Source organism: Sturnus vulgaris, unplaced genomic scaffold (assembly GCF_052056855.1).
Source record: "Sturnus vulgaris isolate bStuVul1 unplaced genomic scaffold, bStuVul1.hap1 Scaffold_198, whole genome shotgun sequence".
Classification (NCBI taxonomy): domain Eukaryota; kingdom Metazoa; phylum Chordata; class Aves; order Passeriformes; family Sturnidae; genus Sturnus; species Sturnus vulgaris.
The window spans coordinates 2,028,954-2,045,711 of NW_028276185.1; the positions used below are offsets into that span (position 1 = coordinate 2,028,954).

Consider the following 16,758-nt stretch of genomic DNA (forward strand, 5'->3'; position numbering starts at 1 on the left):
ACACTGGGTCCTGGTTAAGGAGTGGGAAGAAGCACCACTGGTGGCCAAGTGGCGTGGACCTTTCCAGGTGTTGCTGAGCACAGACACAGCCGTCAAGACAGCTGAACACGGCTGGACCCATCACACTCGGGCCAAGGTCTCTGCAGCCCCAGAGATTTGGACATCTCAGCTGGAGGAGAAGGACGGGAAGCCGCGACTGACACTCGGCAGGAGGGGACTGGAGCAGCAGCCAGGGCGTCGACATCGGGGGAAGCCTCGTGTGCCCACCCACAGAGTGCCTGCTGAAATAGTCTGTGTGGGCATCCCTCCTCTCAGATCTCCAGGCACTGGGGGCCAACCCTTGCTGTCATTGTTTTCTTTATGTTAAGCTGTTTCTGTGCCTTCACTCGCCACAGGTGGTGTGGAAGACAACGTGAAAGTAAAAATTAAGTTAGGAAATTAGATTACACAATCAGAATGTTTCTCTTAATAATGTTACCTTTATATTATCAGTTAGGTTGGGGCCAAGAATGGGAAAATAATTTTTTGACCTTAGGAGAAGAAGTAGCAAAAACCTTTAACCTTAGCAATTGTTGGGTCTGTGGAGGGCCAGGAGAATCTGAAAACGGGCCATGGGTGGCCAGCCCAGTAAAACCTCAATAGTAGATTAGCACCCTGAGTAAAGTCTGTAATGGAACAGGATTTTGGGATGAAGAAGGAAGTCCATGGCGGCTTCATTCTTCTGAAAAAGACACTTATTGCCTAAATAGGCAAAGAGATGACAATGGAAAAGTGGTGAAACAAATAGCAAAATGAATAAAAAAAATTAGCTCATGTGCCAGTCCAAAGATGAAAAGGATGGGAATGGGACATGTTTTCTTGGCTACCTGGTGAACTATAAATTAAACAATTGCTTTTTTCCTCTTATGTGCTGTAGCAACTCTAATCTTTTTGCCAGGCATGTTCCCTTGCTTAGTACAACTTATTCAACATGTGATCAAAGGGATGCTGGTAAGAGCCACGCCCACTGATCCAGAGATGGTTACAAAAGGACAGAAATTGATGTCACTCCAAATAATTACAAAACCAAAAAAGACTCAGGAACAAGAAATTAAGTCAATGAGAGCTAAAGTTTGTAAAGACAATTATTAAAAAATAAAAGAGGAGGGATTGAGAGGAATGTTGAATTAGTCTTTACAAATGAGCTCTGGATCTGCCTGTAGATAAGGCTAGCACTGAGAGATAAAAGAAACAATGGGATGGATTCCACTGATTGATGAATGGAAAGAGATATTTGCCTTTACAAACAAACTGTAGGGCTGCTGATAAATGAAATTGGATATCGAAAGATGAAAGAAGCAACGGGGGGAAACTATGAATTCTATAAGAATTAAAAATGAAAAGGAAGGGTTATACATTAGAGGGGAATTTCAGGTATCAGGCGTTCCGGGAAGTCTGTGCCTCTCAAGTACCTCAGCCAAAGGGGAAAGAGAGAGGGAAATGCGGCCGGGAAAATAGGATAAAAAGGAGGCTGCGTCCTCCAAAAATTTGAGAGATCCCAAGGGAGTCCCATGGCCTCTCCCTTTATTTGAATAAAGCAAAAAGGACTCCTCTGTCTTCTTTTTGGACATAAACCTGTGGTGTTTGTGGATTAATTCTCCTGACAGAAAGAACTTTGGGATTGTTACCTGCACAAGCACGTGCAGTGCCTCAGTCATAAGTGCCTCAGAAATATCAGAAGTGTGTCTTCTTCAGAGTGTGGTCACAAGGGTTCAGAGTTGGAGCCAGTTCTGCGGGCAGGCTGATGAATAGTCTGGGGCTCCTCTGCAGAGCCCCATTCATTCTGGGGCTGCTTTCTGCTGGTTCTGCTGGACTGGCTCGAGTGAAACACACACCCAATTAACAGCAGTTAAATTACTCTGGCATGAAACAGTGGGGAACAGGCAGAGCAGTGAAGGGCAGCATGGACCAGTTGTTCTGGCAGGTCTGACGAGGTCTGGTTTGATACAGCACTCACAGAACTCTGCTCCACCTGTGACACTTCCACTTGCAGCAGATGACTGTTCCTCTTCACAATATCCAGCAAGGCAGGAAAAGACACTTTTACCATTTTCATCTTCAAAAGGGAGAGGAAATCAGCAGCAAACATGAAGTAACCAGTCAGAGGTCCCGGGAAGAAACAAAAGAACAAAAAGAGGTGGAAAAAAACAGGTGGAGCAGGGATCCTTATCTCTGTGGGAGATATCCTCTGCTAATGGGCCATCTGTTAAAACCAGGTGGGGCAGTGTTCTTTATCTTTTCCACAACCCATCCTTCCTCCAGGAAGATATCTTCTGTTAATGGGCCATTGAGTGCCACTGCATGACTGATAAAATTCCATCATCCCATTGGGAGATGCTCCAGCCAGGGGGAGGAGCCAAGCCTTTCCTACCTAGATAAAATCTGAGATTTGGAACACCAAGGCAGCCCTTACCCACTGGTTTGCAGAGGACAAGAGCTACCAGACCTTTCTACAGCATCACTACTACAACAAGACCACTTCATCTGGACTGCTACCACCACCCTAAATAGCGGGGTGTCAGGTTGTATTCTGATTCTGTCAGTTGTTTCCTTTTGTACTATTGCATGTATTTTATTTCTCCAATCTTTTTTCCAAAAAAATTGTATTTTTGACTTGGAGTCTCTCACTAGTTTTGCTTTCAACCCAGCATAATTTTGGAGGGGAATTTGGCTGAATCTTGATATTTGGGGAGGTTTTGATCTGTGTCTTAATGTTTTGCGGATTTTGGGTAGGAATCTTGGTGTTTGGGAGGTTATTAGAGACACAAGATGCTTAATGACTTCCAGAGATGAACTTGGGCAAGGAGGAACACCCAGTTTATGATGCTCTTTTCTTGTTATTTCCCCCTAAACCAGGAATTTTCATTCCTCAGGTGTGCGCAGATGGAGGAGGCAGAGAAGCCCCGGAGATCTCTCACGAGGAGGGGCTGCAAACCCAGCCCAGGGAGCTGCGAGGAGGAAAGACCCTCCCTGAGCCGGGAAGGCGGCCGGAGATCCAGGCAGAGCTCAGAGCTGGTGGAGGAGCCTCCTGGAGGGGAGAAGCCCCACAAGTGCTTGGAATGTGGGAAAGGTTTCAGCTACAGGTGCAGGCTGATCTAACACCAAAGGATCCACACTGGGGAACGGCCCTACAAGTGTGGGGAATGTGGGAAGGGTTTCAGCCGGAGCTCCAAGCTGATCCAACACCAGAGGATCCACACTGGGGAGAGGCCCTACAAGTGTCCCAAGTGTGGGAAGAAGTTTCTGACCAGCTCCAATCTCCTCCTACATGAGCGGATTCACACAGAGGAGAGGCCCTTCCGCTGCCCCGACTGCGGGAAGGGATTCAAGCAAAATGGCAACCTCACTGTCCACCGGCGCATCCACACTGGGGAGAGGCCCTACGAGTGTCCTGAGTGTGGGAAGAGCTTCTCACAGAGCTCTCACTTGACCAAACACCAACGGAGTCACCACTAAGGGAAGCCCTGTGATTGCCCCGAGTCTGGGAAGAGCTTCGTGCTCTGCTCCAGCTCCATCCCCCATGGGAGGATTGGTGTTGGATGATCCCCAATGACCCCCGTTGGGCAGAGCCCTGGTGAGCTGGTGATCCCCATTGGGTGGGGGGAAGTGCTTGGAGAGATTTGTCTCTCTTTTCCTTCTGTTGCTATGATTTGGTTGGTATTAAATTCCCTTGCTGTGCCCAGGCTGTGTCTGTGACGCCCGTTTTGCTGTTTGGTGTGTTTGCTTGTCTTGTCTTAATCTGATCCTGGAGCTCCTGGTTAAACGTTCTCTTCCCTTGCAGCTGGAGGGGCAGGGTCAGAGTGGCTCTGGTGGGTGTCTGACATTGGGCCAATGTCATCTTGTCTTGCTTTGAAAGACAGGTTTTTTCTAAGGAAAGGCAAGAACCCCTTTCCTGAGATGCAGAGTGCAACCCCCTCCTTTCCAATTATTTTAGGTTCAAATCAGAGCCTGTCAGGCAGAAGATATGGGGATAGGAATAACAGTTCTTTACTGAGATCTAACAAGGCAAAATAGCAGAAACAACAGCTATAAAAACTGACAACAGAACAGAACAGTATAACTCAGTTCCAGTCCCTTTGGCCAAAGCCCTCTCTCCCTGTGCTCAGTTACCGGTGCTGGGGGCAGGGCAGGTCCCGCGCAGTTGAAGAGGGGCTGGAGTGATGGCGGCAGCAGCCCAGGGGTGAGAGGGATGGGGGAGTGACTCCCCCCTCACGGTGTCGGTCGTGGTGCTCAGCAGAGTGTCCGGAGGTAGCAGGGTGAGGTGGGAGAGCAGCAGAGCGATGTCCAACGGCAGGGAGCGTGGATCTCAGTGCTGGGATGGCAGGGGAAGATGCCAGATCCGAGCACGGGGCGTCCTCCTCTCACTCCACGGATGAAGTGAGAGAGCAGAGTCCCCCCCCAGACCCCTCTCCCACCTTTTCTTTTTCCGGTCTCCCCCCATCCCCCCACCCCCCTGCAAGAGAAAACTATTGCTACTAAGGTGTAGCCACAAATACTTAACATAACAATGGGAAAAATTCCTCAGAGAGAAACGGGAACAATTCAACCCCCAACAGGAGGAAAGAGTGGTCTGAAGATCTTATTCTGAATTTGCTTTTCTTTCTTTTTATTTATGTAGTTAATAAAGTTTTTTATACCCTTTTAAGTTTTAGGCCTGACTTGTTCTTTTGCTCCTGGTTCTGTCTCACAACAGAAAATGAGTATATTTAAATTGGCAACTCAAGACTATAACATTATTTGGTGCGTTGGCCAGAAAATTCAAAAATTCAAATTAAACCAAGACATTAGATTATCCTATCTGGATGAAGATAACCAGAACTCCAGGGAAGGAATTTATTGATGGGGAGTAGGACAGGATGGCTACAAAAAAAGTTGATTTGCAGGTTGGGGTTGATGATTTTGAATAATGAAGGTCTATAAATGTGCAACACCTTGATGCATTTAAGGAAGTGTTTTCTGAGTGTGTGCCCTTGGCTGAATGCCCAGCACCCAGCCACATTAACCCTTTGCTTTACTGTCTTAGTCTCTTATCTGTTTACTTTTTATTAAACCTTTTAAAATTTACCAGGAAAGTGAACCTCGTTTTTCACATCACTATGGGCAGGGAGCTGCTGCTCCTGAAGCTCCCCTTTCCTCGTTCCTTCCAGGAGGAAAGCTGGGTGTGGGAGCGCTGCATGCGCTCCTTCAGAGGCTGCTGAGGGCAGGGCTGGGGAAGGAGAAGAAGTGGATGAAGAACTGCGTGCAGTGTCCTGGCCCTGCTCATCCTCCCCATGAATGACGAGGTCCCCAGGGTGGGCCAGGCACTGCTGCCAAGGCTGAGCACTGACACGGAGAGGGGTGGCTGACCCCCTCTGGGGCTCCAGGCCTTGGGCAGCATTCCCCAAGCACAGCCCAGGGAAGGGTCCCTGCAGAGCCAAGTTGGCATTGCCAGCACCTGCCCTGCCCACTCCAGCAGGGCTCAGCACCAGGCCAGGACACCGAGGTGTGGACAGGTGTGTCCCAAAAGGTGTTGGAGAGCAGGCATTTGGGCCTCAATCCCTGTACCTGGGGGCCATTCCCGGATGTTTTGGCAGCTCCCTAAAGGCAGAGTCACCCCAGGTCAACTTTCCCAGGCCCTGGAGCCATCTCCCAGTTCCTGCTGTCCCACAGGCCTCCAGGAATGCCGTCCTTGCTATCGCAGAGCTCCTCAAGTGGAAGGAGCTGAAGCACGTGGTGAAGACAGGGCAGAGCTGGAGGATGGCTGACTGCTTGGTGAGGATGTGCCCCAGGGACTGTGCTGGGCCGTGGGCTCTGCAGCTGGGCCTGGGGAAGAGACCCCACAGCCTGGAGCTGCATCCTTGTTCCTGGCTCAAGAACAGAGCCCCAGGGACTCTCCTCCAGCCCCATCTCCCCTTCCTGCACCCAGTGGGAGGGAGGAGGGCTCTTGGTAATGGGGCTGCTGCCAGGAGGGGCTGCTCCAGCCACCTGGAAGATGTGTGACAATGCCACATCTTTATGGTCCCTGCAGACGGAAAAGGACAGCAGCAGGGCTGAGCAGCACCTTCATCAGAGCCTGCAGTACCTGAGGGACCCTCAGGAATGTGTGCAAGACTGGACCATCAGGTTCATGAGCCCCAGCCTGGGGTCCCTCTTTGGGCAGCCCCTGTCCCCCGCAGCCCCTGCCCAGTGCCACATCCAGGCTGCTGGTGGTCCCTGGTTGTTTGGGATCGTGCTGGGGAACAGCAGGGGCTGACAGAGCTCTGTGCCCAGGGACCATCGTGTGACATCCCCAGGACCAGAGCGAGGAGCTGCCTGCTCTGGATTTCAGTGGGGAGTGGGGAGTGAGGGCTGGGGGAGTGGGGGGTCTCTACAAACACGGGAACTCATCTCGGCTCTGTTTTGGTCACAGAACTTCAGGCCTTGCAGAAAGATGGGTGTGAACTCACGCGTTGTCTGGCAGCTCAGAGCAGCTCGATCCTGAGGAGCCGAAGGAGCAGCGGACACCGGGACAGTCCCTGCGAGCTCTGTGGTGCTGGCACTGCTGAGCTGGGGGCCTGTTGTGCCCAGAGTGGGACATTCAGGCTCGACTGATCAGGGACACCCTCCTGCTGATTCACAAGGTGCAGAAAGGACTCCTTGACTTCCCAGGGTTCTTCTCAGAGAAGGCTCTGGGTGTGGCTGGATCCAACCCCAGCCCCAGACTGGGGCAGCACTTTAAGTCTGAAGGGTCACACAGGCGTCCTTGAGCCTGGAGATCACTTTGTCCTAAGGATTATGGCTGGCAAGCCAACTATAGTTTTGTAAATAAATTAGTTTTTTAAGTTTTAAGTAATTGCTTTTTAAATTTCTTTTAAGACATCCCAAAGGTACCTGAGGGCAGGTGGGCACACAGGTGTGATGGGGTGGGTGGGATCAGGCCAGGAATTAGACCCTGATTTTGTGATTTACAGCAGGACTTCTCCTCTGATCCTAATTCCCAGTGTTATAGTGCTGCCAGGTGTGCTGCTGGTGGGTCTTGGACCCTCACACTGAGATCTGATACCCCTAAACTGGGGTTTGGGTCCCTCAGATGGGGGGTTCAGGTCCTGGACTCCTAAACTGGGGTCAGGGACCCTCAAACTGTAATCTGGGTTCTTTAAACTGGGTCTGGGAGTCTTAAACTGAGATCTGGTACCCCCAAACCGGGATCTGCAGCCCTCCAGCGTGATCTGGGATCCTCACACTGAGGTCTCAGCTCTCCACCCTGGGACCTGGGCCTCTCAAACTGGGGTCTGGAATCCTCAAACTGAGTCTGGACCCTCCCCCTACCTGGAGTTTGGACCCCTGAAAAAACCGGGGGGACAAGTGGGGGAGGTGAGGTAGGGGTTTATTTGGGGGTACAAAGATTAAAGGGGGATGGGTGGAATTTTGGGTCCACCTTAGAGGGGGGAGGTGAGTGGGAGTAGCCCAGGATGGAGATTTGGGATCCTCAGGGTGGGCTTTGTGGGGTCTCAGGGGGGATTTGGGGGTCCCAGGATAGGTTCTGGAGGGCCTCAGGGTGGAATTTTGGCGTCCCAGAGTTGATTTAGGGGTTCCAAGATAGATTTTGGGGTGCAAGATGGATTTTGTGGGTCCCAGTGCCAGATTTCACAGACCCCTTAATGGAAGGCCTTTGGGGTTTGAGGATTCCCAGGGTGGATTTTGGAGTTTCACAGTGAGTTTCACCCTCCCCAGGATGGATTTGGGCATCTCAGGTTGGGTTTTGGGGTTCCAGAGTAGGTTTTTAGGGTCCTAGGATGGATTTTTGGGGCCCTAGGCTGGGTTTTCAGGGTCAGGGGGATGGATTTTAAGGTTCCAGCACCCGCAGCGCAAAGTCCAGGGCGGGGGCACTGTGGGTCAGACACCCCATGGACACCACGTCGATGTGGGGCCCCAAAAACTGGGGGAGGGTCTCCAAAACGATGCCCCCGCTGGCCTCCACCGTCACTCCGGGATGTGCAGCCTTGACCTGCGCCGCAGCCGAGTGCAGCTCCTGGGGGGACACCCTGTTAGCAGGGAGCACCCCCTCCCCAAAATTTGGGGGTACACTGGACATATGGATGTATACTGGATGCTACACAGTGCAGAATCCCCCCCCCCCCCAAATTGGCCCAAATCTGCCCAATTTGGGCCTCCCCCACAGGAAACCCCCAATTCAGGGATTATTCCACCCACTGAGCTCCAAAATTGGGGTGTCCACCCCCAACCCCTCCAAATCAAGGGTTATCCTGATTAAACCCAATAAAAACTCAATAAAAAGAGATTTCCACCCAACATCTGCCCAACTGGGGGCACCACCCACCACTGACCTCCAGAACAACCCCAAATTTGGGCTCTCCAATCCAAATGGCTGTCCCCCCACCCAGAACCACCCAAAATTGTGGCCTCCTATTCAACACCTCCAATCCAGGCATTTGCCCACCCACTGACCCCCAAATTACAGTCCCCACACCTAAACTCCCCAAGTCAAGGGTCCCTTCACCCAAAACCTCACAAACTGGGATTATCCAATCCTCTGACTCCCCCGAAATTTGGATTATCCCTCGTATATTTGGGGCTGCCCCACATTTACAGCAGATTCCCATTTTACTGGTGTAGCCTCACCCCGGAATGTCCCCTGTGTCCCATTTTTTGGGTTTATCCCCATTTTTAGAATCCAAACTCCCATTTTTGGGGTCCAACCACTCTTGGCCCCCCTCCGATTTGGGGGCTCACCTGGGGGCTCAGGTTGTCCAGCAGGACGATGTCAGCCCCAGCCCCAGCAGCCGCCAGCGCCTCGTCCGCACTCGAGCACTCGACCCCCAACCGGCGGGTGAAGCCCCCGGCCCGGCGCACCCCCAAAATCATCTGGGGAAGAGGGGGGTCAGGGAGAACCCCAGAGTGACGCCCCAGTATGGGGCAGGGTAAAATGGGGGCTCTCCCCAGTCATTCGCTTAAAATTGGGGTCTCCCCACTGCCCTCCCCAAATTTGGGGTTCTCTCCCCCAGAGTTCCCCAATTCAAGGTTGTCTGCTGCCCCCAAAGTTGGGCTTCTCCCAACTACAAACACCAAAATTCAGAGTTACTCAACGCATGATCTTCCCCAAATTCAGGGGTGACCCCTCAGTTTCCTTCCCAAATTGGGAGCCCCCCGCACCCATCCCCCCCAATTCAGGGGTCCTCCCACATCAGTCCACACCCACAATACCCCAATCCAAGAGTCTGTCCCAAAATTGGTACCCCCTTTAAATATTGGTGCTTCCCCACCACCCTCGAAATTCGAGGTACCCCAAGCCATCACTCCCCCAAAATCGAGCCCCCTCCACCAAAACCCCCCATTACCTCCAGACCTCATATTCCCCACACCCCCAAAATTGGGGATGTCACACCGACCACCCAGAACCCACCAATTCAAGGGTCCCCCTCCAATCTCCCGCCCAAACTGGGGTGCTGCTCCTCCAGTCTCCGAGTTTCCCCAAAATCCAGGGATCCTGCCGCCATTACCGCCCAAATTCTGGAGTCCCCCCACACCCAGAAACCCCCAATCCAAGCCCCCCCAATTGTCCCCCAAAGTTCGGCGTCCCCACCTGCTCGAGCCCCCCCGCTGCCGCCGCCAGCGCTCGGTGATTGTCCTTGAGGAGGAGGAGTCCCCCCAAACCTGCCCGGTGGGGGTCAGCGCCCCCCACCCCCAGCGCGTATTTCTCCGCCAAGCGGAACCCGGGCGTGGTTTTTCGGGTGCCCCCCACGACCCCCGCCCAGCCCTGGGCCCGGGCCACCCCCACAGCCCTCGCGGCCATCGAGGCCACCCCGCTGCAGCGCCCCAAAATATTGAGGGCGACCCTCTCCGCTGCCAGCACCCCCGCGGCCGGACCCTCCACCTCGGCCACCAACACCCGCCCGGGGGGCAGCGCCGCCCCCTCGGGCACCCTCCAGGTGACCCGGCACCCCGACACCCCGAAAACGGCCTCGGCGAAGGGGGCCCCGGCCAGGACACCCCCCGAGTGCCCCCCGGCCTTGCTGAGCAGCTGCGCTCGGGTCGCGCTGTCCCCCACGGTCGCCACCGCCGCGTCCGGCCAGGGCGCGTCCTCGTCCAGCCAGGAGCGCGCCAGGGAGCGCAGGCGGTGCGGGGGGGGCGGGGGGGCCCAGCCCCGGGCGGGGGGCGGCGAGCGGGCCGGGGGCGAGCGGGACATGGTCCGGGGGAGCCTGGGCAGAGAGACAGAGGCGCTGCTTGGGGGCTGCGGGAGTGGGATTTGGGGTCGTGGGGAGGAATTTGGGATCGTGGAGAGGGATTTGGGGTCATGGAGAGGGATTAGGGGTCGTGGAGAGGGATTTGGGGTCGTGGGGAGGGATTTGGGATCTTGGGGAGGGGCTGTTGGCGTCCTAGGAGGGTCCCCGAGAGGGTCTTGGGATGCAGGAAGGATTTTCAGGGAGATACTTGGGTCTGGAGAGGTTTTGAGGTGTTGAGGGGGAAATTTGGGTTGGTCTTTGGGAACCCCAGAGTGACACCCAATCCCTCAGAAGAGTATGGGGCAGGGTAAAATGGGGGCTCCCTCTGTCTTTGAATTAAAATTGGGGTCCCTACCACGGATTGATCCCCACAAATCGGGGTCCTCTCCCCAGAGCCCCCCAATTCAAGGGTGTCTTCTGGCCCCAAAGTTGGGGTTCACCCAACGACAAACACCAAAATTTAGAGTTACCCAACACACGATCCCCCCAGTTCAGGGTATTGAAGTATTGAGGAGGAAATTTGGATTAGTCTTTGTAGGATTTGGGGAATTTTGAGGGGTTGCTGCGGCGTTTGAGGGTCCCAGGAGGGTCCTTGAAGAGATATTGGGGTCCTGGGAAGGGCTTGTCGGGAGGTTATTGCGTCCTGGGAAGGGGATTTTGGGCGGCTCCTGGGGGGAGGTTGAGGGTCCTAGGAGGGTTCTGGATGAGATATTGGGGTTCTAAGGGGATTTTGGAAAATATTTTTGGGTGCAGGGGGTATTCTGGGAGTTATTGGGGTCCTGGGATGGATCTGGGAGTTGAGGAAGGAGATCAAATGTGGGTCCCGCCCCTCCATGGGCACCCAAAATGTGGGTCCCCCTCCTCCCTGCTGCTCCTTGCCCCCAGCTCAGGGGGGTCCAAAGTCCGGTCCGGAGTGGCCACATCACCCACCCCTCCCCCCTCCCCTTCCCGAGACTCCCAGGTGGGGGAGGGGCGCCCCACTGACCTGTCCAGGGTTGGAGGCGACTGAAGCCCGAATTGGGGCTCGGGGGTTCTTACCTGGGGGGGCGTGGCCCGCCTCGCCCCAATGCCCGACCCTGGGCTGTGATTGGCTGCCCTGGGGGTCCCCACCCCCCAAAAAACCCGCAGGCGGTTTGGGATGGGGGAGGGGAAATTCCCTTTATTGACAGTAAATGAGCGTGGCGAGGACATTGGGAACACTTGGGTGGCGCCCCACGGACGGGGGGGACACTTGGGGTGACACCAGATGACGTCAGGTGATTGCCCCAACCTGTCCCCCCTAATTCAGACCCTGCCACATCCCATCAGTGTCACGTGGGGGGGGCTACAGAGGCATCGGGGGTGATGGACACATGGGGGTGACAGGAGGTGACAGTGACAGGGGTGTTCCCACAGTAGCTGTGATAGGAACACTGGGATGTGAAAGGGAAAACAAGGCGGGGGCGAGGGAGAGGGGGTGGTGACAGCGCCCGCGGTGTGATGGTGGCAGTGCCCGCGGTGTGGTGCTGGCAGTGCCAGGTGTGTGGTGGTGTCAGTGCCAAGGGTGTGGTGACAGTGCCAGAGGTGTGGTGGCACTGCCAGGGATGTGGTGGTGACTGTGTCACGGGTACGGTGACACTGCCAGTGGTGTGGTGACAGTGCCAGGGGTGTGGTGACAGTGCCAGGGGTGTGGTGACAGTACCAGGGGTGTTCCTCTGGGCAGGGCTGTGGCCGAGGGGTTGGACAAGGTTGGGATGAGGGCAGAAGATGGAGATGGGGGAAGAGGTGAACAGAGGGACATGGCAGGTGGGAGACAGGGAAGAGATCGAGGTGACAGAGCCATGGTGGAGGGGACAGCAGAGGGGACATGGAGATGACAGTGGGGGCAGGGACAAGAGAGGACCCAGACATGGAGTTGGAGACATGGAGAGGACATGGACATGGTGGTGGGGTCATGGGGATGGGGATGGTAGCCAGGAGGGGATGGTCAAGGAGACCTGGAGATCGTGGAGGTGACCTGGACATGGTGGTTTCAAATGTGGAAAGGACAGGGAGGAGCTGGAGGAGACAGGAAGATGGAACTGGGGACAGAGATGAGCAGTGAAATGTGGAGAGGTGGTGGGGACATGGGGAGGACATGAGGGGGATATGGAGATGTTCAAGGTGAACGGGATGTGGTGGTGGGACATGAGGAGGGGACAGGGAGATGGTAGTGGGGGCATGGAGATGGTCAAGAGCACCTGGAGATGGTCGAAGGGACACAGGAAGTGAGAGAGTGGGGACAGGGAAGAGCTGGAAGTGACCTTGGACCGTGAAGGTGACCATGGAGGTGACCCATGAGCAGAGGGCAGGGTTCAGGTGGGACATGGGCCCATGGGAACAGGGGGATTGGGAATGCTGGGACAGGGGGCTGTGGGGACATGGTGTGAGCAGTGTCAGGGCGATGGTGTCAGGGGTGTGGGTGATGAAGATGAAGGTGATGATGAAGATGGTGCTGTTGGTGTTGTGGTGATGATGATGGAGGTTGATGGTATTGGGAGATGATGATGGCGGTGTGGGTGATGAAGATGAAGATGATGATGTTGCAGGGGATAAGGCTGATGATGTGGGTGGTTGTGGTGATGAAGATGATGGTGATGATGAAGGCCACCCCTGCTCCTTATTGAGGGCATTTCACATCTCGATGGGGACCAGCACTGGCAGCGCCATCGGCTCTGGAGCCTCAAAGATGTCACAGTCCAGAGCCTCAAAGACCTCGCTGTGCTCTGGGAGCTGCATGAAGTGGGGCTGGAGGGGGTCACCAGGGGGTCACTGGGCTGGAACACTTAGGGGACACCTTGGGGACACCCAGGCAGGACTCCTGGGGGCTGGGGAGGCTCCACTGGTGTTGGGACTAAGGAGCAGCAGTTGCCCATCCCAAACACTGTCCCCACAGGGGGATTTTGCCAAGAGACAAGCACAGAATGGAGCACCCTAAGGTAAGATCAAGGTGGGACAATTGTCCTCAGGCCATCTTGGACCTTGGGGGAGGTAAACAAAGCTGGGGGATCAGAATGGACCCTGGTGGTGGACAAGGAAATCCAAGCCAGCACTGGTGCTGGAATCAGCTGTGACTGGGTCAAAGGGAATTCCAGAGGGGCAGATGGTGACCACTGACCCATGGCCACCACCAAGCCCAGAAACCTCCGGCTGAACAGAAGAGTCAGCCTGAGCCTGGAATAATCAGCACCCAAGGCCAGGGAATCGTTAAACCAATGGCATTAGAGAGGGGTGTAGCCCATGAGCACTGATTCCTGAGTTTGCTAAAATGGATAAACAGGGAGAAGTTCAGAATGACCTCAGGACCCCCCACCACCCAAAAGCTCCAGGGGAAGAAGGACCAACAGGACACTGCTGGATCCATGGGTGGTGCTGACCTTCTGACTGATCTCTCTCCCTCCCTTCTCCCTCTCTTCCTGCCCTTCCTCCTTTCTCTCCCTGGCATTTTATTGTTCAGTAAATTCCAGACTATTGACTTTGGTCCCATTTGCCCCTGAATTTGGGCAGAGGCACCTCAAGGATGGGATCTGAACAGCCCAAGATTCTTCAAGTGACCTTAACCCCCTCACTGCCAACAGCCATGAAGCCACGAGTGCTGATCCTTGGCCAGGGAAGCTCTGTCACTCCCAGACGGAGCAGAGGAGCCAGGGCTCCAGGCTCCTGGCCATGATCCTCTCCTGCCCCGAGCCCAGCCTGTGCTCCCTGGGGATGGGGCTCCCAGAGCCCTGGGCAGAACCTGTTTCCCTCTGTGCCCCAAACCCTGGGGGCTCCAGAGGCTGCTCTGGGTGCCCCTCGTCCCTCCCAGCTCCAGGGGGACATTCCAGGGTGTCCCAGCCTGCCCTGCCCAGGGCACACAGTGGTGGGGGGTGGGGAGGGAGAGACCCCTGGGAGCCCCCGGAGTCACTCTGGGCATGGTGGGGGAGGGACTGGAGACTCGCAGGGTTGAGCAAGGGCCACAGAACACACAGGGACACGGAACACGGACATGGGAACACACATGGAGATAACACACAGGGACACAGGAACACACAAGGATGTGGGAACACACAGGGACACACAAACACACATGGAGATAAGAACACACAAAAACATGGAGCACACAGGGACATGGGAATAAATGTGGACACAAAACATGGACATGGACACAGGAACACACATGGATACACATAGACATGGAACACACATGGATGTGGGAACACACAGGGACATGGAACATGGACATGGGAACACACATGGAGATAACACACAGGGACATGGGAACACACATGGATGTGGGAACACACACATGGATGTGGGAACACACACATGGACAGGGGAACACACACACGGACATGAGAACAGGCACACGTGCATACACAGAGTTGTTTTGCTGAAGGGGTTTATTGATTATTCCAGGGAAATTCCCAGGGCTCCCAGGGGATCAGGGGGATTATCCAGAGATGATCATCTCCTCATGCTGCTGGAGGGGGACAGGATCTGGCTCCAATCACCAGTTCCAGACCTGAAAGGCAAAGCCCAAGTCGTGACACCCGTGTCCACTGGGACACGAGAGGGACCTTGTTCCCACCCCTCTCTTTGCAGGGACCTGCAGCAGGAGAAGGGATTTGGAGCCCCGGGTACACCTGGGACTGGGCTTGACTCCTGACATCCATGGGGCTCCCAGAGTCCCTCACCCTGGAATATCCCAAAACTTCTCAGAGCCCTTGCTGCTCCACAGGGACACTGGGTGTCCCCAGAGCCCCCCAGTGCAAGGAAAGCCTTGGGGACAGCTCTGTCCACCGAACCCCAGCACATGGATCAGGGACAGCCCCCTCCATGTCCCTATGACTTTCCCAAGCTCTGCCCACCCCAGAGGGCTCAAGAATCTGCCCTGGTCCCCGAGGATCTTTTGTGGGGCTGGAGAACCCCCAAGATTTCTCACCAGGGCATCCAGAGGGGCAGCCGGGCATCACTCCCGCAGAAGCTCCACCTGCTCAGCCACGAGGGGCTGGGGAGAAAGGGGGGGTTAGAGCCACACTGGGGGATACTGGGGCTGGTTGGGAGATACTGGGGCAGGCTGGGGTGTACTGGGACACAGTGGGGTGTGCTGGGGTGCACTGGGGGTGATGACGAGGACAGGGGAAGCTCTGGGCCCAGCAGAACTGCGGGTACCCACCTCAGACCTCTTCACTCGTTGTACTCCGTTCTTTCTCTGCAGAGAGATGGGGAGACGTCACTGGTCACTGGGGTGTCCCCAGTCCCAGCAAGTCACGGGGGGACCCAACTGGCCCCCAGTTCCCACACTGGTGCCCCAATTCCAGGACTTACCACAATGCATCCACCTGCAGCTCCTCCTATGACTACCTGCAGATGGAGAGCAAAGGTTTAGTCTGGAATGGCCCCTGTGGGACTCAGCGGGTCACAGGTGTCCCCACGCCCTGTGGCTATCCCCAATCTGAGGGGGAAAATCCCTTCTGCTCCCCCAGTCCCACTCCAGGCAGTTTCACCCGATCCCTGTTCCTGCAGGGACCACGGTGGGGATGGAGACGAGGAGAGCGAGGGGAACTTGGGGCCTCCAAGGAGGAGGGGATGGAGTGGGATGTGAGGGCCACAAAGACACTGAACTGGGGGGAGTTTGGGGATCCAGGGGATGGGGCTGGGGGTGCTGAAGGGATGGGAATGGGGGAATGCAGGTGGGGAGGCAGGAATTCCAGTGGGGGACATGGGGGCTGAAGTGGGAGGTGGGTGGGGACAGGGGAAAGCTGGGGCAGAGGACCAAAATTGTTGGGTTTGGGAGGGGCTTTGGGAGTCCAGGAGGGGGATTTGGGGATACTGTCATGGAGAATGAGAAAGGGAAGGGAGTGGAGGGAAAGAGGAGAGGAAGTGGACTGGGCCTGGGGCTCTTTGGGGTGCCTGGGGTGCACTGAGATGGGTGGGAATACAATGGGGACCCTGGGGAAGGGGCAGCCTTGGGAAGCTCTGGGATGTACAGGCACGCACTGGGGTGCACTGGGATGGCCTGGAGGGTCATGGCCATGAGAGGGGAGGGCCTGGTTCAGCAGAAGAACTCGGGGTACTCACCTTGCCAAAAGCAATGCCACCAACTCGCTGTGGAGAGAGCATGAGATGTCACTGGGGTGTCCCCAGTCCTAGTAAAGATTGGGGGTGACCAAACTTAACCCCAGTTCCCACACTGGTGCACCCAGCTCCAGGACTTACCCCAGCACATATAGCTCCACCACTGCCATCAGAGGTGGCCTGGGCAAAGAGAGCAAAAGGTTGGTCAGGATTGGCCCTTGAGGGGCTGGGGGGACACAGGAGTCCCCAGCCCCCCACCTCCCACCCATGGCTGTCCTCTGCTCTGAGCAGGGGGTGCCTGGGGATTTGGGAACATCACTGCAGGGTGGAAGGCAATGAACTGAGGGCAAAGATTCCCCCTGGGAATCATCTGGGGGCTTGAGGGGAGCAGGGGGGGAAGGGGACCAGGGGCATTTCCCAGTTTGTGCCAGCTCAGACTGGC

At 55.5% G+C, this 16,758-nt stretch overlaps 1 long non-coding RNA gene across 1 annotated transcript; it reads right to left on the bottom strand.

Moving 5' to 3' along the window:
- Nucleotides 1–14,620: 14,620 nt before the first annotated feature.
- LOC148217889 (uncharacterized) lies at nucleotides 14,621–16,498 on the bottom strand. Its single transcript, XR_015800672.1, has 6 exons — nucleotides 16,458–16,498; nucleotides 16,320–16,346; nucleotides 15,567–15,602; nucleotides 15,415–15,450; nucleotides 15,181–15,246; nucleotides 14,621–14,760 (listed from the first exon to the last, which is right to left on the bottom strand). It is a non-coding gene; the product is annotated as an uncharacterized LOC148217889 (long non-coding RNA).
- Nucleotides 16,499–16,758: the final 260 nt, after the last annotated feature.